The following is a 27,645-nucleotide window of genomic DNA, read 5'->3' as shown; positions in this document are numbered from 1 at the left end:
ATTTACAATTGTTAGATCATCTTGGTGGATAGTCCCTTTAAGAATTATGTAGTGTCCTTCTGTATCTCTGACTACAGTCTTTAGTTTAAAATCTAATTTATCTGATATGAGAATCGCTACCCCAGCCTTCTTTTGAGGCCCATTGGCATCATTGAATTCTTTTCAGTCTTATGGGGGCATTTTCCTATTCCCTCTGAGTGTTAGGGAAACTTGTTCTTTCTTTCTGACACAGAACTAGAGGGCTTCTCCTCTAGCTCTCCCTTTTTTACACCAATACTAATTCCAGGTTTCAGATTGCCTAATGTTCAGGCTCAGTGATAGTAGAAAAAAAAGAAATTATGAACTCACCACTAATTTGGTCATATTTTTAATTCTGGTTTTTCCCCCAAACTTAACCTGATAATCTTTTCTGAGTTCTCAGATAGCTGCTCCAAGTGTACTGTCCAGGTTTTTTAGCTGCATTCAGGGGAAGAGACAGGAAAGAGTGTACCTCCTCCATCTCACCTGAAACAAGAACATTTTTAAGTTTTTTAAAAATAAGAGATTTTTTAGTTTGTTTTTATATGTGCTTTTTTACCATCAAATCTTAGGAGTAATTTTTAGGGAAATTTTAAGGGGAAAGTATTCTAATCCTGAAAAACGAAAAAAAAGTACTTTGGAAAACTTTTTCTCCCCTTTGCATTTGTGTGTGTGTGTTTATTGAAGGATGGCAGTTTATATGTTATGTTTCACAATATTTAGGGCAAGAGGATTATAAGATACAGGTGAAAAATAAAATAGTTTTCTTTTCTCATTACTTAATGCCAGACACACTCAAAGGGACTAATTATTTTGTTGTCTTTCAATCAAATTTTGGGCTGGCCTCATTACTCAACTGCTTATTCTCAGATTTAAAAAAACAAAAACAAAAACAAAACAGTTCTCCATCATTTTATTATGTCAAACCATTTCATTTCAGGAATATTATGTATATCCCTATATAATAATTAAAACTCCAGTCTTATTTTAAACTTCAAGCTTTTCCTCTGAGATTGTTCAAACCAAAGTCTTATAGGAGCAAAGAGATAGTGTTGTCATTTTCCCTATTTTGCCTAATGAGCACTTCTTTCTTTCTCCTCCCTTCACTAGAAACCATTGGCTCCCCCAGGACTGAAGGATAGAGTTAGAAATGTGGGGAAGAGCTAAGGTTTAGGAAAAATATTTCTTGGCTGGCACTATCAGGAATTGACACTGGCCCTAGACTTGGAAAATATTTAAAGCTAAACTGACAGTTTCTCATTTTCAGGGTTTCCAGATACTCCTCCCTCACTGCAGCCATCACCTATAGTTCCATGACGCAGGTGATGCACCACATCCACGTGAATTCTAAGTGGGGCTTTCAACACTCATCCAAGTGACTCTTTTGAGCAAAATTAATTTAAAATTATTATAGGCCAGAATGTCTTCTCTCTCTCTCTCTCTCACATTCTCTCTCTCTCTCTTCACAAACACATTGGCCACAGGAAAACCATTTAATCTCCCAGAGCATACCTCATGTACTCTGTTTCTTGCCTTTAAACTCCCTTGGGTATGAATCAGACTACAGTCAACTGTATCCTCTAAGCTTTCAAGTATTCTTGAGTCTTTCTGGATTAGCTCCATACCTGGTGGGTCTCATAGCACATCAACAATTCTCTCTAAAGAAAGATGACTGCACTTTTTTACTAACTTGTCTCAGATTCTCCAACCTATTTTATAGGGTAGAGGTTAATGGGAAGGTCAAAAAGTGGTTCTCAACCACAATCTTTACAAGTCCTACTTGTATAATATAGCCCCTTTGGAATGTGAGTCAGTGACCTAACCAACACTAAGAGAGGAAAAGTCCCTTTTTAACCTCTTATTGCCTGTATAAGTAATTCCTTTGGTCTTTACATGACTGATATCTTATGTGTTAGCTGGAAGAAGATAAATCATGTGTCAAATGTAGCTGGTGACTTAGCAGAGAAGCAGTCTAGTTGCATGCTTATAATAGTACTAGTTAGATTCTTTAGCATGTATTTTTTTATTCTAATGACCCCATCAGTGAAGACTTTCTACAAGCATTGTCTTCAGGATTGGATGTTACTGCAGAAATGAAGAGAGAAAGAAAATAATCATTGCTCTGCTTTGAGTTTCAGAACTTCATGGTTTCAGACTTTTATATTATTTACCAAAGTATGGATGAATGTCTGTTGATATAAACATGATTTTCCAACCATACAGAGAGGCAGGGAGAGAAAAACTTCATAAGAAAGGGAGACATAAAAAGAAGGTTTGGAAGAAGGTGAGGAGATCCTCCTATGTCTCCCTTGATCCAAATCTGGGTCAGGAAAGGAATAGTAGATAGGTTTTGGGAATCCAAGAGCAGAGATTTTTGTCTTTCTCTATAGAATGGCCATAGGAAATGCTGTCCAATTTTTAGAGATCCCACATCCAGGATATAGCAGAGATTGGAATAGCAAATCAAGAAGGCTGGGAATGACAGAGAGAAGATCCGAAACGAACCCTGAACTCTAGTGGCCTGGGAGAACCGTCAATATTTTCCTATGGTCATGAGAGGACCGGGTAGCAGAAAGCCCAGAAGAGGGCTTGTAGAATGCAGATTGTGTGGCCCTGAATGCTGAATACCATGCAGGACCATGAATATTGGCAACTTAACTGACTGAGCCACCCAGGCACCCCAAACCCAATTTTAATGGATCATTTTATCCTTAGGATCCAATAAAACCCTAGAAAAAGGTAAAAATTGAGGTAGCAGGTCTTTTATTAAATTATTATGAGAGAAATAAAACTCTTAATTTGTGAATTGGTTAGTAGACCTTTGTCCTGGTAAATGAAATTGCTACCACTTAATAAAATTTTCAACTCTCTAGTTCCTTTTCCTCTTATCACTTGTCATGATAGCAGGTGAGCTTCTCTGATTTCTCTAATACTTCTTTTCCCCCCATATCTTTGCCAATCTGTTGTTTGCAGATGATAGTCACTCCCATGGCTCATCCCCATTTCTTCTTATAAAAAGTTACCAGAAACATGCAGAACTAAGAAAAGGAGTCAAAAGAAAAGGATTCTGACAAAGGAAAGCACAGTAATTCATTGTAGCAAAGGGTCTCTTAAAAACCTGTTCGTACCATAACGTGATTCCTCTGTTAATGTCAGAAAAAAGGTTTTCCATATGGACCCCTCCTAGATGTCGCTGAGAAGTCAACTTTCCTGCCATGTCTGGAAACCATTTTTCAGTGCCATTTATTAGTGATTTCTCTTCCACCTCAGCTGTTATCTCTTTTCTGATAGAAAGAATGGAAACAATTGGATGGAGGACAATTCCACATGAACCTATGATAAGATACCTTGCCAAGTAGTAATTTCTTACGTAAAGTGAGTTTTTTAAAGGTTTATTTATTTACTTGAGAGAGAGAGAGACAGAGTGCACGTGAGCAGTGTAGGGTGGGAAGCAGACAGAGAGGAAAAGAATCCTCAAGCAGACTAAGCATGGAGCCCGACTCAGGGCTCAATCCTAGGACCCTGAGATCATGACCTGAGCTGAAAACAAGAGTTAGACATTTAACCAGCTTTACCACACAGGCACCCCTAAAGTGTTTTTTGTTTGTTTGTTTGTTTGTTTTTAAAAGATTTTATTTATTTATTTGAAAGACAAAGATCACAAGTAGGCAGAGAGGCAGGCAGAGAGAGAGAGGAGGAAGCAGCCTCCCTGCTGAGCAGAGAGGCAGATGTGGGGCTCGATCCCAGGACTCTGGGATCATGACCTGAGCTGAAGGCAGAGGCTTTAACCCACTGAGCCACCCAGGTGCCCCACCCCTAAAGTGTTTTAATTCTAAGTGTAATTTTTAGAAAACACCAAGACTTCATTGACGGCTTTTGCTTTTTTAAAATTTATTTTTTAATTTAAATTCAATTAATTAACATATAATGTATTATTTGTTTCAGGGGTACAGGTCTGTGATTCATCAGTCCCATATAATACTAAGTGCTCATTATAACACATACCTTCTCCAGTGTCCATCAGCCAGTTACCTCATCCCTTTATGCCGTTCCCTTCCAGCAATCTTCAGTTTGTTTCCCATGCTTAAGAGTTTTATGGTTTATCTCCCTTTCTGGTTTCATCTTGTTACATTTTTTTTTCTCTTCCCCCATGGTCCTTTGCCATGTTTCTTAAATTCCATATATCAGTGAGATCATATGATAATTGTCTTTCTCTGACTGACTTATTTCACTTAGCGTAATACCCTCTAGTTCATCCATGTCATTGCAAATGGCAAGATTTCAATTTTGATGGCTGTGCAATAGTCCATTGTATATATACACCACATCTTGTTCATCCACTCATCTGCTGATGGACACTTGGACTCTTTCCATAGTTTGGCTGTTGTGGACATTGCTGCTATAAACATTGGGGTGCAGTCTTTTTTGCTTCTGAGCAAATGTGAGAGGGACCTTCAAAAATCTAAGTCATCAAAGAGTATTTCCAAAGTACTGCATAGATTTACTGAAAACTTTCTTCAGAGTTTATTTTTTTAAATTATACCTTGCATCATTTTGAGCATTAAATATGACTAAACATTAAACACCTGGAGTTTCTTCATTTAGAGAAAATTTAATAGAGCACTATAGGAGTGCCCTGGTACTCAGATTTTGCACTGTTAAGAAGCCTGGGTCGAATTTCAATTGGGAAGTTGCCCTTCTTTATGAAACAAACAAACAAAAATATATAAAAGTAAAAAAACAACAAAACCACTGTAGTTTGAAGAAAACATAAAAATGGGCTGTAGAGATGGCTGAAATGATGACAATTTTTAGTGATTTGTTTTTACTCTGTCTTTGAAATTGTAGATTAATGATATGATACTGCTTCGATGAGACGGACAGTTATTTCTGGTGATGAGAACAGAAAGATAATTCTCTATATTGAAAAGAAGTATAAGATAGTAATGAAAATGTAAGCTCTAGGACCAGACTGACGTGACTGGAATCCTGGTTCCTCTGCTTTCTAAGTATGTGACCTTAAGCAAGTGAAATAATCACAAAACTTAAGTTTCTTTATGTGTAACATGGGGATAGTAATTTACCTCAAAGAGTTGTGAAAATTGAATGAGTTAATATTGAATGTGAAGCAATTAGAACAGAACATGGCACATCGTAAGCACTCAACAATGCTAGTTATTTTGAGTAATTATTTTGAGTAATTGCCTTTTATTTTCATGCCCTAGAAATAACCCCCATATTCAGTTAGTGTCACTGTATATTATTGCCAGAAAGGATAGTTTAAGATCAGCACTCTGGTATCTAAATCATCCACCTTGAGTGATGTCAAGTGATACTTAATTGGTTTATATTCAATAGTTCTCTACAGCAACACAAGTCATTTATTTACCCCAGGGGTACAAAAAACTTATCTCAAAAAGTATGTGTGTATACTCTATTTCCCAAAATTAGATATTATCTTTATAATGAATCATTGTAATTGACTTTTTATTGTTCTGAGACATCTCTTAGAACTGACAATTCCTACCTAAAAATTTCCAAGCTAAAATTCTTACAGCATCACATATTGATCTAGAGGCTTTGATTGACCATTTATTCATCTGTGGCTTGACACCAGGTCTGTTATCAGAGAAAATGTTGGCATTGCATGTAAGTAATCTCTTGGCCATCCAAGTAAGGTGGCCCTTCATTCAGATATGAGTCTTGATTAACTGTTAACCTTACTTTCTGCATAATTGGTTGTTAGATATGTAACAGAGTATTTGCACTGAATACTTCCTCTAGGGAATGTTCTTGAACTTTTTGATGACTTTCTGTTACTCAAAAAAGAAAATTCATTTGTTATAATATTTATGGAAAATTACCAAAGGACATGAAGTCTTCTAGATAATCTACATCTTTGGGGTGCCTGGGTGGCTCAGTGGGTTAAACCCTCTGCCTTTGGCTTGGGTCATCGTCCCAGGGTCCTGGGATCAAGCCTCAATAAATCTTAAAAAAAAAAAAAAAAGATAATCTGCATCTTCTTCTTAGATCAAGCAATAACACCAAGAGTAGGGCACTGACACTATATTGTTTGGAGTCATTATAAAACTTACCTTTTTTTTTTAAGATTTTATTTATTTATTTACTTATTTGACAGACAGAGATCACAAGTAGGCAGAGAGGCAGGCAGAGAGAGAGGAGGAAGCAGGCTCCCTGCTGAGCAGAGAGCCTGATGTGGGGCTTGATCCCAGGACCCTGGGATCATGACCTGAGCCGAGGGCAGAGGCTTTAACCCACTGAGCCACCCAGGTGCCCAAAACTTACTTTATTGAATGGTGTTTCACCACATTCATCGCTGTGTCTACTGTAAGTGCATTGTTATAGACATCTACTACATAAAGGAGAGCACTAGAAAATTAACCTCAGGTTTCTCAGAGAAAATTATGATTCTTCCATCATTATAATTTTTTTATGTGTCCTTATTTACTTTGGGCACTAGGAATCTTGTTTCTAACAACTTTAATAGTTTAAGGTACTATCTTTCTAAACCATTATCAGGTCACACATAGAAAACAAATGTTTATATTTATATAGCAAGGACAAAAGAAGAGGCTGCTTATGGATATATATATATATGTATATATATATGCATATATGTGTATATATATGCATATATATATTAGAGCTCACTATAAATAAATATATGTATATTTGTACAAGTATTTGTATTTATTCCTCTACTCAAGTCCAATTTTTTTCTCAAAATATACTTGCCCAACCCCAATCAGCTGTTTATTCCAGCCAAGCTAATTTTCCTATCATTCCTCTTACTCCCCCTTTTCCTTTTCTTGATACTTTTTGTTTACTTGTATCTTCCTTCCTCCCTCCATCTTTCTTTCCTTTCTTCCCTCCATCTGTTAGTTTGTTCCCCTTCTTTCCTCCTCTTTCTTTCTTTCTTTCTCTTTCTTTCTTTCTTTCTTTCTTTCTTTCTTTCTTTCTTTCTTTCTCTCTTTCCATTTCTTCCTTTCTCCCTTCCTCGCTCCCTCCCTCCCTTCCTTCTTTTCTCCTTCCCTTCCTCCCCCCTTCTCTCCCTTTCTCCTTCCCTCTCTCTCTCCCTCCCTCTTTCTTTCTTTCTTTCTTTCCACTCATTTTCTCCTAACCACTTTAGCTCAAACTATTTGTCTTACAAAAGGCCTTTCTCTCTCTTTCTAATAGTCCTAACTTGCCATCATTTAAAGATGCAGTTTATCCATGAGAAACTTTCTCTGGCTGCTGTAGTCAAAGCGAAGTGCTTTAGTCAAACATTAATTTTCTCTTTGATTCCAGGACTCATGATTCTGTTTATTATCATTAACTTTATTATTTGTGCTTTTTTACAGTTTCTTTGTTGCTTCTCCTGTAGTATTATACTTTTTGGCTCACTGGATTGAAAACTTCTTGAGTGCAGCAACTTGCTTTCTAGATGACTTAGATCTCCCTTTTCACAGATTAGTACAAGTTTGGGTATAGAAAAGGAAGATCCCATAGTCTGTGTTTCAGTTGTCTATGCTTTATAGCAAACAACCCCAAAACTCAGTGCTTAAAACCACCATTTTTTTTAAACTCGTGGTTTTAGGGGTGAGGAAGTTGAAAATGGCTTGGTTGGTGGTTTGTCTCTCATCCCTTTGATAGGATCTGGGGCCGCTGGGGCTAGAGGATTCCATCTTTACTCACATGTTAGGTTCCGTGTTATTCCTTGGCCATTCTCTCCCTGCATGGTGTCTTCAACCTTCAAGGCCCCTTCATGTGTCTTAGGCTTTTACAGCACTCTTGTCTTGAGGAATCATATTTCTTGCAAGATGGCTGCTTCCAAGAAGTTAGAAGCTGCCAGGCTAGTTAAGAAATATGTCTGAAATTGGTAGAGTGACACCTCAGTCCTATTCTTTTGGCCAAAACATTCACAGAGCCTCTCAGATTCAAGGGTGTGGAGAAATAGCCTCTAGTTCTTGATGGGAAATGTGATAAAGTCACACTGAAGGAGAGCATGCAGGACAGAAGTTATTTTTCAGACCACTTTTGAAAAATATAGTCTGATTCGATCTATGTGTAAATTCAACTACTTTATTTTGGATGTGTATTTGAGTAATTTATAGTATATAAACTGAAGGGTCAAGAGTTAGAAATGTACAAAACGAATGCTGTTTTAGAACAACCAATCAATTAAAAACAAATGTATAAACCAACATTTTATTAAGAGGATCTACACAATTAAGTTCTCATCTGACTGAGGTATTATGGTCTACCTGATGACTATGATATGATAGGATCCTGGTAGGATGGCAGACTCTGTTCTTTGATTAGGTCCGATGCAGTAATCACTAATTTTATTGAGGCAGCTTTTGCTGTGTCAAATGTGGTAATGGCATGGTCATGATATTCTCTCTGCAAATGGCCTGGAATTTAGTTTGAAGTCCAACTTTTTGTTTAAAAGGTACTCATGACTTTCCAGCTTAGCTCTCCAATCTCAAGTGTCACTAATTCTAATCTTACAGTATTCTTTTCAGTTCTACAGACTAACCTATAAAACAAGAAAGAAAACAAATTCTATTTATTTACCTAATTATTATCATTAAAATTTACTTAAACATTATCTATTTTTAAAATCCTTTGTGTGCCATACAGGATAAAGGTACGTTTTGTTTAAATTGAATGGAATAAGGGTGTCTGGGTGGCTCAGTGGGTTAAAGGCTCTGCCTTCAGCTCAGGTCATGATCTCAGGGTTCTGGGATCGAGCCCCGCATCGGGCTCTCTGCTAAGCAGGGAGCCTGCTTCCTCCTCTCTCTCTGCCTCTCTCTCTGCCTGTCTTTCTGCCTACTTGTGATCTCTGTCTCTGTCAAATAAATAAATAAAATATTTAAAAAAAAATAAATAGATAAATTGAATGGAATAAGATCTTGATTCCCGACATTTAAGAATATAGTCCTATGTGTGTATGTGTCCGTGTGTATGTATATGCATTAGGATTTGAGTGAGTTTGCTAGTTAAGCTACATAGAGAATTAGACAGTCTATCTTAAAGTTTTAAGGTAGAATACAGGTATTATTTTATTGGATCTTAACTTCATGTATTAAATTGGAGGTTCTTTAAGGTGAACACTGTGTTATGAATCTTTTTTTCCCCCATAACAACAGTACCTGGCACATTGTATGTACCCAATAAATATTGAATATTCAACTCTGCAGCAGAGTTTCTATGCAAATGGAACTACTACTGGTAAACTAATTCTGATTTGACCACATTGGGAATTTGAAGTCCTAAAATGGGCTACTGTAACTTCCGAGAACCTTTAGATAGTTTGGCTTCTTAGGATTGCATTTTGGGGAATCTTTCTGTGCCCAAATCTGTACCCTTCAGTTTCTCTATTATTTACACCAATTTACCTATAATCTTAGGAACTGCTGATGATAGAATCTTTTCCAAAGTGCTTAAAATCAAATACCCCTCACTGAAACATTACTGGAAATGGAATGAATCAGAAACATGTGGATTAAATTTCCCTGAACATTTCTTTGGTTATAAAAATTAAGGGGAAAGAGTGTTTGGCCAGATGCATTGTGGGTGATGCCAAACCCAAATTGTTTGAAAAATGTGTGTGCTTGTTAGATAAACAAACAAACAAGTTTTATTTCCCTCTTGCCTTGTAAAACCTCACATTTGCTACAAAACTCTCAGGTCAGCTTGCAGTCAGGTTTTATAAAGATTTTGAGAAGTCTATAATTTCCTTCTTTACCTGATCACTGGAGGGAAATCACTACGTAGATAAATGCTCCTGAGAAGCAAGAAGCAATGCTGATTTTCTCAATAGACTGCAGTGGATTAAGTGATGTAAGATGTTTTGTAAGATGTAATATTCACATGGTTTCTGAATGTTAACTGAAGGGTTTTTCTAAGATTTTAATTGATTTATTTGACAGAGAGAAAGAGATCGCAAGTAGACAGAGCGGCAGGCAGAGAAAAGGGGGGGAAGCAGGCTCCAGGCTGAATAGAGAGCTCGATGTGGGGCTTGATCCCAGGACCCTGCAATCATGACCTGGACCTGAGCTGAAGGCAGAGACTTAACCCACTGAGCCACCTAGGCACCCCCTTAACTGAAGGTTTTATCTAAAAGAGTTTTTTTTTTTTCATGAGAAACAGTTGACTTTTTCAACTTAAAGTATACCTAAAACATTCAAGAGCTTCAACATCATATATTATATACGTGTGTGTGTGTACATACATATATGAAGAGAACATGCCTTTAGCATTCAAACAACAAACTTAAAGTAATTTAATCCCCAAATCCTACTCATGAAAGAAAGTGTTCTAAGATTAAAATAAATTTTATTGTAATGGATGTTATCATTCTTCTTATCCTCTCCATCAAAAACCATCAAATGGTTAAACATCATGTATCCAGCATAATTTAAGGAGAATCATGTGGATATGGCCCCTAGCAATTAGATACATGGATATGTAAACCCTAGTACAATAAAAGAAAGACATTAGGAAATAAATGGGCCACAGAATATTTGCAGTGGCTCTGACACTTAAGGGTCCATAGGTATCACCTGGAGAGGTTATGCAAAATATAAGTTGCAAAGGTCTTTACAGAGCTAGCAGTATCTGTATTGTGAGATGTTTGGATGGAAGGCAGTCAGAGGATGCAAAAGATTGGATAAAATGTAAAAAATCTGACCTTGTCTTCAAAATATATTATAATATAGATGTGAATTATATAAACCATTTACCCCCTAAACAGTTATTGTCCAAACTAGTCAATATTTGCCTTAATTTTTAGGATTTTGTTAATATGGAGGTTTTTTTCAATTAAGCACAAAGGAAAGGAGAATTTGGTCATATTGGAAAGGTATTTAAAATTTGTGGGTTAAGGTAGAGTATATATATATCTATAGATAGTGAAATCTTCCATTTCTATTTCCAAAGACCTAGGGTTTTAAATAATCTTAATACCTGAGAGAAAACGTTAAGAGCAATGACTCAAAATCACTAAATTTCCCAAGCTAGGAAACCCAAGAAGATGCAAAGAAGTCATATAAAATATCTGGGAATAACAACGTGTTCTTGAGCTCTTCAACATAATGGTTATTCAGTCACTAGTAGATTATAGTTGATACTTCAGATTATAGAGCCAGCAGGTATTTGTTTTATAGCTTGGTGAGGTGCAACTGGGCTCAAAGGAAACATGCTGATGCTTCATATGGATACATAATGCTCTCATTGGAATAAGACTTGATCTACAAATAAGAACTGGTGACAGAGTTTGACTAGGTGGACTCTTGTATATGCTGTTGCCTGATTTCATTCTTCCTCAGCAACATCTTTGATCTCATCTCCCTTCTAATTTAAATTAGCAATGCCAAGTAACCAGTGTGACCACATTTTTCTGTCAATGAACTGATCTGTCATAAGTTGGCATAAACATAGATCTTCAAATATTTGTCCAGGACTGATATTTATTTTCTGGGTACGAACTATTAGATTCTTCAAGTCCACATTATTCCTGTGTTAAAAAACGGGGTTAAAATGTCCATTATTTCATGGGTCTCTGGGGTTAAAGAAACTAGAAACCACTTAGCATTATTCTAGCTCAAGAAATATTGAGATAATTAAAATAATATTTAACAATTTTAGGAAAGGTCACGAGAATAATGAATATTTGGGAATCAGATATTAGAAGTGTAAGGATCAGTCTCATTTTCCAGATGAGGAAATGAGACTCGTTGGCTTAACCAATTTCACATAGCTAACCAGTGTTAGAGCTAGGTCAAGTCCAGTTTATCTCACTTTCAGCATCAGGCTCTGGAATGTTCCACAAGATTGGAGCTTTAACCAGACTATCTAAGAATTAGTGGATTCTATCTATGATTCATTACTGAAAGCCCCTAGACTCAAGATAAAGTGATCTATGTGGCTCCACGCATACATTTGACATAACATGGGTACATGCAAAGTTAGAATGAGAAGGCACAGTGGAGAAGGTAGCCCAGCTCTCTCATTTTTTTCATTAAGAAATGTGTTATGTGAGGCTTTCATGCTCCAGCTGCATCCTGGCTCTAGTTCACTTCTTCTTCAAGCTGATACTACTTTCTTATTGCTCTTCTGTAAATCATTACAGCTCAGATTTGCTTGACATGGCTGTTTGAATGATGCCAATTTGTTATCTTCATTGGCAGCAGAAGTCTGGCTCTTCTATATCTTGTAAGTCAGGTTTTCTGGTAGTAATCTCAAAATCCTGACTGTGAGCCACTTCTGCCACTTTACTAACCAGCCATTTAGAACATAAACTTCTGGATCAGAAAATTAAAGAGTTCAAAGAAAAAGAAGCAATATTTGTTTGAATTGGCTTGACTTTCTTTGTTTCTTTAGTATTCAAGTGGACAATTTGTACAGTTTCCTTTGCTTTGATCTTAGCTGCCCATACTACCAAGTTGCAGGCACAAGTACTTGCCCATCCCTTCATCTGCAGACTTTGAAGGACATGTAAAAAAAATCACCCATTGTGCAACTTGCAGACTGAAAGTGTCTTACAGCTTTTACTGCTGCTGACATGGGCTGTGTGGGAGGAGGCAGCCCCCGCCAGGTCTGTCCCCAAGCCACCTACCCTGCCAAACCTCTCAGTCTTGCCAACACCATTTCCTGAACAGAGAAGCTCCTTAGTGTGTGTCCACTGGCATGCCCTTGGAAGAGCAATTCCAGTCAGAAATTAATTAATAGGGAGAAGGCAAGACAGAGCCTTCTGTTTAACTTGGAACCATGATAACCACGAAATGGCTCCTACATGCTTTGTGAATCAGATTGCTGTCAAATCCATGTATGTTTTGACTCACATACAGATACACTTCAGTGATTGTACTGTTCTTTGGTAAGAACTATTTGATGTTCAAAACCCTTGAAGCCATTCAGACCACTTTCTTTCCCCTTTTCCAAATAAAAGCTTGCACTTTGTCCACCACAAAGAGAATGCAAATGCCAAAAGGCCTGAGTTCACTTTGAAAGTCCAAACCCACAAACTCTGATTGGCTTTTACTCTTGGCCAGATATATTCTCCAGGGCTCCAGACTTTACATCAGTGGGACACTCTGATGTCATAATGAAGAGTGTATACTGAATTCAAATCCCTCTCTTTCTCTTTTAGGCTTTAGCCTGAACTAAAGTCTTTTCCCATTATCACTAAGCCCTGATTAATGTCTGTCCCTTATTTCCCTTGGGGTTCCCATACCTTAGTGCATATCAAGTACATTTGGCATTTTAGTTTGATTTTAAAAATATTCTCTGGAGAAAATTCACTAATCATGGTTAGAGATTAAAGGGATGGGAATGGAACTTGCAAAGACAAGGAGGCATGAGGGAAGAAGGAGGAATAGATCTAGAGATGTCAAAAAGTATGAGCCAAAAAGTCCAACTATGGAAATTCCTGTAAGAACGAAGGAAGAGGAATCAAACTTAGCACCTGTGTGCTAATAAACTAGGGTTAGAGTTTCAATAGCTTTCAGATAGATTCCAATGACAGATGAGTTGTATAATGCTGGAGGACTTTGTGAGAAGCTCAGAGAGAAGGCTTAAAAATTTCATTGACTTTAATAGGGGCACTGAATTTGGGTGAGGGCCAGTAAGGTGAGCATTGAATGCTATATTTACCTCCCAGGAATATTAAATTATGCGCTTTGTGGTAGACCTTGAATAAGTATGTCATATGAATGAAGAGAAAAATATGTGAGTGAATTAATGAACAAATTAAATGCTATAGCCAAAAAGATGTAGGAAGCAAAATGTAATTAAATTTGTATTTGTATTCCAAGTATAAAACTTACTAGTAAAATGTTCTGAGACCTGAATTCTTCTAATAAAAACTGCTGTATCAGAATAGTATTAGACCAAAGCACACTGTATAGAGAGATCAATATCTTGGCTCTTCCTAAACGAAAAATAAACCAGATGGGTCACTTTTTTTTTTTTCCCCACTCATAGCTTGCAAGAGAAATAGAATAGTGAACCAGCTCTGTAAATTATTGCTATGTATCCTTTTCATCTCAGGAGATGCTGGACAATCTATAGGGGCAAAAGCTGTAGAGAAGGCAAGACACCAATTTCCAATGATGCCTCAGGAGAGGGGTCATTGCCCCAGTAGAAATTACCAAGATGAATGTGGCTCAGGAGCCTCATATCTCATGAGCAAAGCTTTCACCTAGGAAATCATTAGCACTCAGATTATTATGAAATAAAATGTATTTGTGTACTAAGAGGTAGCCCCCTAGGAAGTGTCCCTCACACAAATTCATTCACCTCAGCTCTGGTATCTATACAAGCCAAAGCCCTGGACAGGAAGAAACAAATAAGGTGTACTTTCCCAGGTCCTTCATTTTCAACCATTTTTCTATTGACACAAATTCAGGTGTAATTATTGAAGGCTTTTACTTCCAGATTGCTGCAGGTTGGCCTCCCCCAGAAGTAGGTGGATATTAATTTACAAGATACTAACTGGGAAGCACTCTGGAGATGAGTACTGGTAGATGGAGGGGAGGGAAGCAGAGCTGGGCAGACAAAGCAGAGCTGGGCAGACAAAGAGCTGTGGGCGGTTTTACTGAAGACCTCAGCAGGTCCTCACGGAGCTCTGGAGCTGGGATGACACTTTGGAGTTGGAGCAAGGTAGCTGGACTTTTATATCCCAGTATTGATTTGGATAGTGGCTTCCCCTCAAAGTAGAGGTGACTTGAGGCAAAACAGTTTTCTTCAGCTGACATAATCCTCCAAAGAAGGCTGAGAGCAGAGGGCCATCTTCAGGCAGCACTCCCAGCAGATAGGGAGATAAATCCTGTGTTCTTGAAGGGAATATGGGCAGCACATTATAGCATGCCACACAGTTAGTCCTTAGGTATTTGTCATGGTTTCCTTATGAGATCAAAGTAAGCAAAACACAAGAACTGCAAAAGAGACTTATTTTATAAGATAACATCAAATCTGGTAGATTACTATACATCAGTGGAATCCCATTGTTTAATCCTAGATAGACATTTAATGGTGATCATACAATAATGCATTTTATTTCCTTAGATGATTTTTGTTCAGAATTCTCATCAGTATTTAATGGAAAGTTTGGGAGATATTTTTTTAAAAAAGCAGATACATAAAATAGGCAATACTTCCTTAATTTTTTGTTATGGTCTACTATATTAGAATATGACATTATGGTAAGTTTATAATCTCAGAGAAAATTTTTATTTCTTTGTTTTCATATTATAAGAACTTTAGAGTATACTGACTTTCATACCAATTTATGAAAATATACCAACATGTACCAACTTAGAAATATTCTAAGTTCCAAAAATTTATTGTTAAGCCATTGCTTAAAACTTTGAGTTGTAACTCAACTTTGTTCATAGGAAATTTATTTCACTGCACTTTTGTCTCTCCCAGTCTCAGTTTCATCATCTGTGACCTAAGGAACGGAAGAATAGACAAATGGGACAGTTCTATTTCAGCCTGAATGTGTTATGGTTCTTTGTTCTATATGATGGTAGTTCTGTCACTTGTTATCAGTGCTTGTTGGAGTACTTCAGTAAACATTTGATTCTGTGCTGTTCGGAGCTGTTCAATGAGTCTTTTCCACCACTCTGCAGCCTATAGGGACTGATGCACTGAAAACAGTACATATTCAGGGTACCTGGGTGGCTCAGTCAGTTAAGCGTCTGCCTTTGCCTCAGGTCGTGATCCCAGGGTCCTGGGATCCAGCCCTGCATCAGACTCTTACTTGGCTGGAAGCCTGATTCTCACTCTCTTACTCCCCTAGCTTGTGTTCCCTCTCTCACTGTGTCTCTCTCTGTCAATCAAAGAAGAAGAATAAGGAGGAGGAGGAGGAGGAGGGGGAGGAGGGGGAGGAGGAGAAGAGAAGAAAATAGTATATATTCACTGAAACAGCCCAGGAAGTGCTGTGGTAGTTGAAATGTCACTCACCTTCTCAGCTCTGAGAGGAATTACATTTACTATATTTTGTTGAAATAGAAGAGAATTCAGAGACCTTATGTTCTGTTTTGATTTTTAGATGGATTAATGGGACAAAACAGACATAATGTAGAAGCTTTGGTAACCACCCAAACCATTTCACCCAGGAAAAAAAATGTAAGCTATGATAACAGACCATCATTGTTGGCACCATTGTCCAGTATTAATTAAGGTGACAATGCTATCGGAGGCCCAAGGCCATACCGAAGAACCTGGTAAACCATCGTATATTTTATGCAAGAATTCCTTTCTAAGAAGGAAAATTATTATGCATTTATGACAGACATAATTATTTATTACAAGTTTTAAACCTTTACTTAATCCCAAGAACAACTTTATCATATACATTTTATTATCAATCCTAATTCCATAGGTGAGGAAGTTGAGGCACAGAGAGCTCACATAGCTATTAAGTGGCAGAGTATAGAAATGGAAACATAAAACATACAAATTTTCTTTTCTGAGGAAAAAAAAAAGGGATGAGTACTATTCAAATACAGATGTTATCTTTATAGTTAACACACGTTGTTATCTCTATAAAACACTGCTTCCCAGGAAAAGAAACCAGAAAGAAAAACTAGGGACTCTGAGTAATAAAAACAAAATAAAACAAAAAGAAACGCCTGGGGTGCCTGGGTGGCTCAGCTGGTTAAGCATCCAACTCTTGATTTTTTTTTAATTTCTTTTTTTTTAGATTTTATTAATTTATTTGACATACAGAGAGAGATCACAAATAGGCAGAGAGGCAGGCAGAGAGAGAGGGGGAGGCAGGCAGAGAGAGAAGGGGAAGCAGGCTCCCGGCTGAATAGAGAGCCCGATGCGGGACTCGATCCCAGGACCCTGAGATCATGACCTGAGCCAAAGGCAGAGGCTTAACCCACTGAGCCACCCAGCTGCCCCCCAACTCTTGATTTTGGCTCAAGTCATGATATCAGGGTGCTGGGATCCAGCCCCACATCAGGCTCCATGCTCAGCCAAGAGTCTGCTTGAGGATTCTCTCTCTCCCTCTCCCTCTGTCCCCTCCCCCAAATGAATAAATATTTAAAAATTTGTAAAATCTAAGAATAAGCAGAGTCAGAAGTTTATTGAAAATTGAAGTATGGGAGTGTTGTCTTACTGAAGGTTCTGCTCTTCTCTGATTCCTCCATGGATATACATATGTTGCATTGATTGTGTCACTCAGAGTGTTGACTGAGTCCTGTCCACTGCCCACATTTTCAGTCACCTAAGAAGTGGATGGCCACTGAAATATATGCAACAAGTGGTAGTGCAAGCTGGATGCTGGGCAACCCCAGGCCACATCTCCCTGTACATTCTTTGTGTCTATAGAATGGATATAACTAGAGGTAAGCATACTGTTCCCAACTTTCTAGCTGGATCTTAAGTTTAACTCCTTCCCTGAGAAGGTTGAAGGTCTAAGAGTTAAAAGAGGTCTCTGAGTTCAACCTTTTTGTTCTGGGAGAGCAGTTATTCACATACAACCATGTTTCTCTAATTTGAAGCTAGATTATTTTGCTAAATTATTCAAAACAAAAAACACATTTATGAACAATTGCTTAAGCTAAACTTCTAAATGTCCACATCATTAAACACTTAATGGTCAAATCACTTGTGGGAGAAATGTGAATAGCAAGAGGATCTGTGCTGGAATCAGAGAAAAAATGGTCTATGCTCTTTGGTGCTTCTTAATTTTTTAAAAAATTGTTTGTTGAGAAGTAGTTCATTGTCATAGGGATTGAGAGCCTTACTTATCTTGCTATTATCAGTGATACATAATTGAAGCTCTCCTTTGTCTTAAATTGACTTCCCACACCTTTGCCTATGTTAATGTAGATATGTTGCAGTTTTAATACCTAATGTTTATTTGCGTTTTTCCTGACTTCTTTAGTTTTCTTTGGTTAACCTGTAGAATATGGCATGCAATGGTCACAAAGAAATACTCACCAAATTAATTTTTTTACCATAAAAGTTTATAAGAATTTCTAGGGGAGATAATCAACAGAGATTGAAGATCATTAGGAAAACTTCCCATGGTATTTTCTCTGTGGGGAGGCAGATTGGGATGGGGCATGGGTAGACAAGGAAAGGAAACTAGCATTTATTAAACATCTGTCAGCAATTGTAACACACATTATTTCATTTAAATCTTTCACAATTTGAGGGAGGTGAATATTTCCACACCATTGTATATTTATGAAAACTCAGGCTTCAAGAAGTTAATTTGCTTGATGTCATAATCTTTGTGGTAAAGCTGGTATTCAAACTCAGGTCTGTCAGAGAAAGACGCATACCATATGATTTCACTTATATGTGGAATCTAAAAAAAACAGTGAACAAACAAAATCGGAAACAGACTTGTAAATACAAAGAACAAACTTTGCCAAAGGAAAAGGGAGTGGGAGAATAGGCAAAATAGTTGAAGGGGATTAAGAGCCACAAACTTCCAGTTATAAAATAAATAAGTCACAGAGATGACAAGTACAGCATGGGGAATATAGTCAATAATATTGTAATAATGTTGTATGGTGACAGATGGGGACTATACTCAACGTGATGAGAACTGAGTAATGTACAGAATTGTCAAATTGGTATGTTGCACACCTGAAACTAATAAAACATTGTGTGTCAGATTCAATAATAAAAAAGAAAAATAAAACATGTCAGTATGTCTCAAGATTTGTGCATATTCTTTCCACTGAACTACATTTCTTAGAAGGATATCACTTAGTAGGACTATTGAGCTTCCTAATGATAAAGCACATTCATGACAATCTTTTTAGATACATTAATAACTTTTTTTTAATTTTTAGAAGTCTTTTCTAGTGGTATAGTGTTTTCTTCTCTTCTTGCCCCTTCTCTACTCCTGCTCTGTCTTTTTGGTAGGAAGGCCTTTGTAAGAGTAAAGAGAAAGAAACTTGGTTAACATCATAGCATATTGAAGAAATATGTGAGAATAGTCTACACCAGCAAGAGGAAGTGTTTTTGTTTCAATCTAAAGAAATCAAAGGATCACAGTCTCTTTCTGAGTCCTTCCTTCCTCATCCTACTTCTTCTCTTCCCATGATGTCTGGTCCTTGGCAGTCTGATCTAGATGGAACTGGAGTCAAGGGGATTGTGTTATTGAGGCAGCAGGAAACTTCTAGATACCTACCTGAGATTATTTTGATTGAATTGCCCCAAAGCAGACCACAACATGAGGTCATGGTTGAAGGTAGTTTATTTAAAGGTGATCCCAGAAAACACAAATGAAGGAGTATGGAAAATGAGATATAGAAGGGGGAAGAGCCAATACAAGGTGTTTTAATGAACAGGTTACTGCTATGGCCTGACTAGACTCAGTTCCACTAGGGACCCTCCAAAAAAAGTGAATGGAATGGGGCTTCTGGGCATTTATTTATTAATTACTATTCTGTATTGGTTGGTGTTTGCCCCTAGGGTCTTTAATTCTCCTGCACTTCTAGGTTGTGCCTGTCTTTGGCAGGTCCTGCTTCCACAGTCCCTAGAAAGCCTTCAGGAAGGATTAAGAGAAACCCAGGTGAGAAGCTGTATGTTTATCATGAATTTTACTGTAGCTGTAAGTGAACTGGGGAGTCAAGGGAGTAGGGAGCAGGATATCAACAGCATCTGCTACAGACATGTCTATGAACTGACAGGAAACTTGATGGATAGAGTTCAGAAGTGCCATTGTGTAGACTCCTTGTATATATGTGATTGATAAGTGAGTGATAGGACACTCTGGAGAAAGACAGTATAGTGCCGTGGTACTATCATAGACTTTGGTACAGCTCTGAATTCTGGTCATCTCTGACACTTACTAGCTAGGTTAACTTGGTCAAGTTATTTAACTTCATCTTCATCTTTATATAATGAGGATGGTGGTAATAAAGTTTATCTCAAGTGTGTGTGTGTGTCAAGTTGAAATGAGCTATGTGTGTAAAGCATTTACAACAGTGCCAATCCCAAAATAGGCAGTCAAGCCCTTTATTTCTGGTCATGTAAGAGACCTACATTGCCAATTAAATTTTACCAGTGTGGAAGAGAACTTCCAAAAAAACCTTCCTAGTGAATTCTTTAACCTAAAAGCCTCCTCTTACATTCTACCTTCAAATTCTACTCCCAGACCCAGGAGTAGAATTAACATGTGATCTACCCAAATTTTGAGTAATCAAAGAATTCGACTTTTAAAGGATATAAATTTATAAAAGGACACAGCAACAAGAGGGTATGAAAACCAGAAAGAGCTGCTATTGCTCTAAACAGCCTGGATATCCTCAAAACTCCACATAAACAATATCCACTATGACATAGATTCCTTTGGCTAAAATATGATGATTACTACTACTAAGACATATGCTAAGTGTGCTACGCATATCTCATTTAATCTTTATATCAAATCTGTGGGAGTAGCTATTACCAGCTCAGTTCTTCAGATGAAGAAACAGAATCAAAGAGTTGAAATAACTTGCTCAAGATCATCCCACAAATGGTAATTTGTGGGGCTGGAAGTCTTGACACCAATACATGTTTCTTAACCACTGTGTGCAGTTGAAACAGTGCAGTAGGCTAAATGTTATTCTCCACTGACATTGCTTAAGGCTGATACGCAGAATGACTTCAGAATTACAGCTTGTGTTGAGTCCTACTCTACTGCTTGTGGCCTTTGGCATCACTTAATCTTTCTGAACTCACGTTTTCTATAAAAGAGGAATAATGGCATTTACTCCATAGCTTGTTTTGGGGATTCCATGAAATTATATATAAGTAGTTTATAATTAAGTACTTTATAAGTTTGATCATGTAAAAGAATAAAAATTTTAAAATGAGTCTGAGAATCTGTATGAATGATAATAGTAACAAAGTTTCAAATTTTAAATTATTTTATAATTAACTTTATACTTAGATATTTCAGAATTTCTAATTGATATTCTTTCTCCTTCTTTTCCGTTCTTATTAATTCACTTCACAGACAGGGTTATGTATAGGGCATGTTTTATGAGTTAGGAATATACAGATGACAGTAGCATAGTTTTTACTTTTTGTTTTGCTTGCGCTCCTTTGTCTCCTTCCTTCTTTACTTCCTTCCCTTCTTTACTTCCTTCCTTCAATTTTACTTGCTATATTAACTGAGGAAGAAAAGATAACCAATTCACCATTTTTGTTGGCCCTCCTCTCACTGTTTAGGAATAGTTAAGTCTGAATGCTTTTAAGTTTGTTTAACTGTATGTCAAGACTCTCTGAAGACGTGCTCATTTATAGATACCTCTGTCTGCAAATTAGGCCTTCCTATTACTGTGAAACATTAAGGTCTTTAAAACCATTAAGATTGTTAGCTTTGGCTGCTGATAAGCAGAATAAACAAATGCCTTTCCAAGTGGGAACTAGTTCTGTGTCTTTGTTGGCTTTTGAAGCTCAAGGAAGCCACAAGTCTTTAAAAAAAAAAAAAAAGAGGAGAAAGCTTATCCCCCATACTAAGAACTTTCTAATGGGCTTCATTGTTTTGTTTTGTATACAGTGCTTTTCACAGGTGTAGATAACATGTTTCTGTGTTGGCTGTGAATGGCCTTTAATGGTTTTCTGATTTGTGTTAATCTTTGTACTTGAATAAAGTTAGTTATCTACCTACCCATCTCTTGGCCCAATACTGGCTCTGATAAACAATACACATAGTAAGTGTTTTTTCATTCCTGAGTAATCAATCAGTATATAAGTGCAAATAGAGCTTGGAAATTTATTTCTAAATTTTGAGGGGAAAACTAATGGGTTGTCATGTTAATTTACTAATTTTGAAGGCTTCCTCTAACCTGGTGGTTTTTTAAGGAGTAACTTTGCTCCCATGGGAAATTTGGCAATATCTGGGCAGGTTTTTGGTTGTTATAACTGCTACTGCTGTCTAGTAAGTAGTGGCCTCAAGGATGCTGCTTAATATCCTACAATGCACAGGACAGTCCCCTAGAATGAATTATCTGACCCAAGATGGAGAAACTATGAGTCTAACCTCATTCTTATATGAAAAGTTTGGGAAATATAATTACATGTTTTAATGTTAATTCAGCCATAGTCTTAGATTTCCTAGTATCCAGATAAGCACAATCTTAAGCAAAGTAGAGAACCAAAAACATTGCACCCAATAGATTTTATTATTCCCAAATGAAAAAATTCAGATTTTTTACTTCCTTTTACTCATTCAAAAGGCTCTCTTTAAAGTTCTTTATTTTAAATGTTGTGTGTGTATGAATAGGAATAACACCAAAATATTTTCAGTGGTTAAGGTCTCTAAAAGGTTAACATGGCTTTGGCCAGTCAGGTAGAAGGCTAGAAGAAAAATGAATGTGACTACGCCATTTGTTAAAGCACCAGAATTTGAGTGATCATTGTGAATTACTTTCACTTTTTCTAGAATCTCCTTAAGGTTTTCTCACTTTAAAACCCTTGCTCAAACTATTCCACGCTTCCTTATCTATTAAAATTTTATCTACATCTCAAGGTCCAGCTCCCTATAAAGCCTTTCTGGACTAGCCTAAGAAAAAATAATTGCTTCTTCCTTAAATGACTTTTGTGAGTTTTAGCCCTCTTTCTGTGGTCCTCTGTCAAAATATATATGCACACATATTTATAAATATGTTTTAAGTTATTAAAAATCTATGGTGTCTTCAACTGAAGTTTTAAATATTTTATATTTTAAAGGTAAGGCACTCTATATCCTTTGTTTCTCAAAACATCTATCTGAACATGCACTTAATAGATTCATGGCATTTAATAGATTCGTATTGATTAGTGGGTATTTGCAGGTTTGCTTTTCTCATGGAGTTTAAAACCATAGTAAAGATAAAGATATTACCAAAATAACATCCCTTACTGTGGAGCAACTGTGTGTCACTAGCATGTTGAATGGAATTACTACTAACTGTTCCTCCTTACTTTGGTTATCTCTCAGATACCCTCATTTAGATTATTTCAGCATTTTAAAGTCCCAGAAATAGACAACCACAGAACATGAATTATCCTGTTTCATTTGGTGTATTTTCAAGCATTCAGATTTTCTATAAACCTTTCCCACAGAATGTTCTTTCTCCTTAATAAAAACTCTGGAGAGAGAGAGGTGGAGGTTGAGAGGTGAGGACAGATAAGAATTTAGATGTTGTTTCTCACAGGGCAGCGAGTGGTGGGAGACTTTGACTTGGATCCTTCAGGCTTATTTCACATATTTGTTAATCATGTGGAAGAGGGAGCATATAGATTTTAAACTGTTAACTACAACACAAACCACACGTGTGAGAGGATAACAATGAAACATAAAGGCAAGGGACCAAAGTTTGCAATTCTGCCTTTTTTTTTTTTAAGTTGCTGTAACTATGCTCATACCATGAAGAACAAGTCAAAATATGATGAGGTAAACATTCTGTACAGTCATGCAATGAGATCACGGTTAACTACTAACATATTTCTTTCCCATATTCCCTTGAAAGTGTTTTCATCTATTGCTTTCCAGTTCACAAGTAGCTTTACTCTTCCCTTCTCAGTACTAAAAATTCTTTTGGACTGTTCAAATTTTCTTTTCCAAGCAAAACATAAAATTATATATTGCAGATGTGAATTCTTTAGATTAAAAATAGGCTCACAGTTTAAAGTTTAAAGATAAGGTATAGCAGTCAAAATGTTTGCAGGGTATACTTTATCAATTATATATTATTTAATATCCCCAGTGTGCTTACTCTGTTGCCCACTATACAAAATAATTCTTGTTGAGTTATTTTGCTCTTGAGGAAGGTTATTCATTTTTAAGACTCTCTACTCAATTTTAACCTGGAAGCCAGCTTAATTTTACTATAGGGATGTTGCTGTTATGAAGTCTGATATATCTAAAAAAGAGATTTTATATTTGTAAAATACCAGTTACACACGAATTCAAGCAAATACATTTTTCAAATACAGGAATAATATGTAAAAGGAACATAGTAGGTCAAGCATTCTTAATATAAACTTTATGTATACCCTAAACCACAGAAGAAAAATCAGTGTATAATTAAATTGCTCAGTAATGTAGCCAGTTGCCTTGATGACCTTAGATTCTAAGACCTAATTTGCTAACAGCCGGAATCAAGATGGTTTTATTGAACAACAGTTAAACATCTCATTTAGCCTCCTTCATTAGCCTCAATGATGACTCCAGACAATATTCTTTTAAGATTATATGTCCATTTTCTTCCTATTAATTACACCTTTTGTCTACATTTACATTATCACATTATCTCTAATACATTCATTTTTAATAAAACATTATTCTGTATTCATCTCTCTATTGGGGGAAATTAGGAGTACTATTATGTGATTTAAAATACTCAAATTAAATTTTACTCAGAATTTTCCTCTTACAAATCTAAATTTTATGATATCACAAACCTCTTTATTTCATTTGATTCATTGTTTTTCTCTTGACTTACATGTGTAGCCAAAACTTAAATACCTGATCCCTAGATGGTCTGTGGGAGCTATTCTCAGTGTTAATGTTTGTCATGTAAAAACTGTGTTTGAGTTGGTTATTTATTTGTGCTAGGTAAGAGAAAATGATTTTATTGGTACCTCATCAAATGTGACATTATTTGTCCACTACTTTTCATAAGATTTTTTGACAGCTGAGGGTGAAAGTGGCTACAGAGGTGATTGGAGCCAGTGACCTGATGGCTGCAAAATTGTTGAGAATCTGATATGGATGATGGTGATACACAATGTTATCAACCTTCCTGGGTCTTGAGTGAAGACAAGATGCTATGGCATTGAGATTTCCATTTGTTTAAATGTATGCTGTAAAAATTGAATGTTTTTTTTTTCCTGAAATCATTATACATACACAACCTGTCCATTAGTCACCTCATACATTTTATTATCACTTCATACTTTATTTTTTTCCTTTGACCTCAGGAAGAATCTCAAGTAATTCTAAAACCCATTAGTATCTCTGAACACTCACAAAAAATCCATAAATGATTTCTTAATGGTCATTACTAGATCGGTATTAAGCAATCTTGGACTAGATAGAAGTCATTGTATGGAGACTTTAAAAAATCTTTAATATGTGAATTCTCTTATTCTCTTTTGTTAAAACTATCATTTCCCTTTTGAGCATCTAAAAGTAATACAAAATGTTTACCACTCAGTAAAACCATCATAATAAATGGGAAAATTCCATTTTCACTCTCCATTATTACAGTATGTTGGATGCTAAAATAAGAAAGTTGCAAAACTCCTTTAATTTACAAAGAGTATGAGGAATCCTGATTATCCCCCATCTCCCACACTTGTGGTTGATCCCTTGAGCAAGACAGCTATAGACAAAGGGCTTAGTGATATTGAGTTTAGATATGGTTTCCAGCTTCTGTGGAAACCTGTGCCACCTGAGGAATGATCTTAGTGCTGTGGGATATAACATAGAAACATGGGATTTAGAATAATACAGATGGAGTTCAAATCCTGGCACCACTATATTGTAGTTTTATGCTTAGGCCTAGTTTCTTGTAAAGTAGTGATAATGCTAATACGACCTTATAAGGTTGTTAAATGAAGTAATGAATGAAAACTCCTAGCACAGTTCCTATTATACAGTAAGTATGCAAATAAGGCTAATCATTACTCTTATTCTCACTTCTGTCCCGAAGAGATCTTTCTCAGGGGGCACCTTTCTCACACCTCAAAGGAGAGGACCAATTACAGGAATATAACAAGAGTTAAAAACAAATCCCCAAAATGAGAGACCAGCATTTTCACTGAGACCCACAAGTTGGGCAATGGTGCTATTTATTGGGGCTTAATAAGAGTCCAAGCAGGTCTCTGTGTTATGCTCAGCATTGTCACTGAATTTAGTACATTAACAGACAATCTGGTCAAAAGTCGAAATTGTCTCCAATGACTTCAAATTTGCAACACCCCTGTTTAGAAGCTCTAGAGCTAATTTAAACCAATTTTGTTATTATTTAGAATTATAAACACAGCAAAAGGATCTTTTGTAGACACCATCTATTACTGTTCATAAAAGTTGGGAGTCTTCATCTTCCTAAGTATGTTTGAATGTAACACGTGATTAAGAGGTTTGTCTAAATGCTTTCCACATTCACTATGGGAAGCAGGCATAGTGACGATAGTGGGGTATCTTTAGGAGAATTTGTGTAATAGGAGCCCTTCCACTTTCCCACTTTCCACTGTATTATAGGAACATACAGGCAGAGGTGCTTCTACAAATAGCTCACAATGCAGTGTCCATTAGGCCAGTTACTCTTAGCAAACTAATGAGGAGTTTGGACAAAGGGAGATACTACCACAGTGAAGGACCTTACATGCATGAGAACACTGATGCCTTGGAACTTGGCATTTCCAGATCCCACCATTTTTGGCTTAGAACTTACTCCACTTGGTTAGTGCCTTACTCAGCTATAGCACTGAGGAAAAGAACAGTGGCCCCACTAGGGGAGTAGTAGATCCTGGCAAGTTGGTTAAGCTGTCCCCATTTGAAGTCAGACTTCTTGAATTTAAAGTCTAACTCAGCCACTTTTACACCTGGTGACTTTGAGAAATCTTTTAGCCTCTTATGCCTAATTTTTCTATTTCTAAAATGAAATCTACCTCATAGGATTTTTGTGGATAATGAAAGTAAAGATATTGAAAGTAAAGAACTTAGCACATTTATTGGAATATTTTAAATGCTCAAAAAATTAGGGTTTTTGTTGGTAATATTTTGGGGACACTGTTGGTTCCATATTGGAAGACAAATCTAGTGAGATAAATTTTCTTTGAGTTAAATATAGTAGCAGTGGGATCCTTAGGGAACTACAGAATTAAGAGCATGGAGGATTTTATCCTAGACAGCACTTTGGGCTAGAAGAATAGTGGCAAGAGGTTATAGAGTCTAAGAAAACCAGCAAATCACACAATTTGTGGATACCTTGGGCACTCATTAGAGTGATGAGATAATGTCCATCAGGCCAGTAAAACCCTTTATCTAGGACCTTGGACACCTTTATGCTGAATTGTGTTTTCCCAAAATTCATTTGTTGAAGTCCTACCCCTAGGACCTCGGAATGTGACCCTATTTGGAGGTAGGGTCTTTGTAGATACCAAATTAAAATGAGGTCATTGGAGTGGACACTAATCCAAAAAAATGGAAATTTAGACATAGAAATATGAAGAGAAGGAGAATGCCATGTGAAAGGTCACAGGAAGAAGATAGCCATCTGCAAGCCAAAGAGAGAGTCCTGGAAAAGATCCTTCTCTCACAACCCTTGGAAAGAACCAATCCTAACAATGTCTTAGATTTTTGGAACATGAGACAATAAATTTTCTGTTGTTTAAGCTGCCCAGTTTGTGGTACTTTGTTATGGTAGCCCTAGCAGGTTAGTATAGACACTTAATAAAAAGCGTCATGGAGCAGACTTGGTGAGGGTATTGGTTGTGCAAGTAGAGGCATGTAAAAGAAGTAAGGCCTCCTTCAGTTACAGAAAAACCCATGGTCACAGACACTAGGAAAGACATCTTAGGGGAGTTGGAAAAAATAGGATCCCAGAACCCTCCTCTAGTTTTCCAAGGGGTTTTGGAGCATAGCAGTAATAACTATCCCAT

The sequence above is a fragment of the Lontra canadensis genome, unplaced genomic scaffold, assembly GCF_010015895.1.
Source record: "Lontra canadensis isolate GAN:19392208 unplaced genomic scaffold, GSC_riverotter_1.0 scaffold15, whole genome shotgun sequence".
Lineage (NCBI taxonomy): Eukaryota > Metazoa > Chordata > Mammalia > Carnivora > Mustelidae > Lontra > Lontra canadensis.
Note: the sequence above shows the minus strand (reverse complement) of the source record.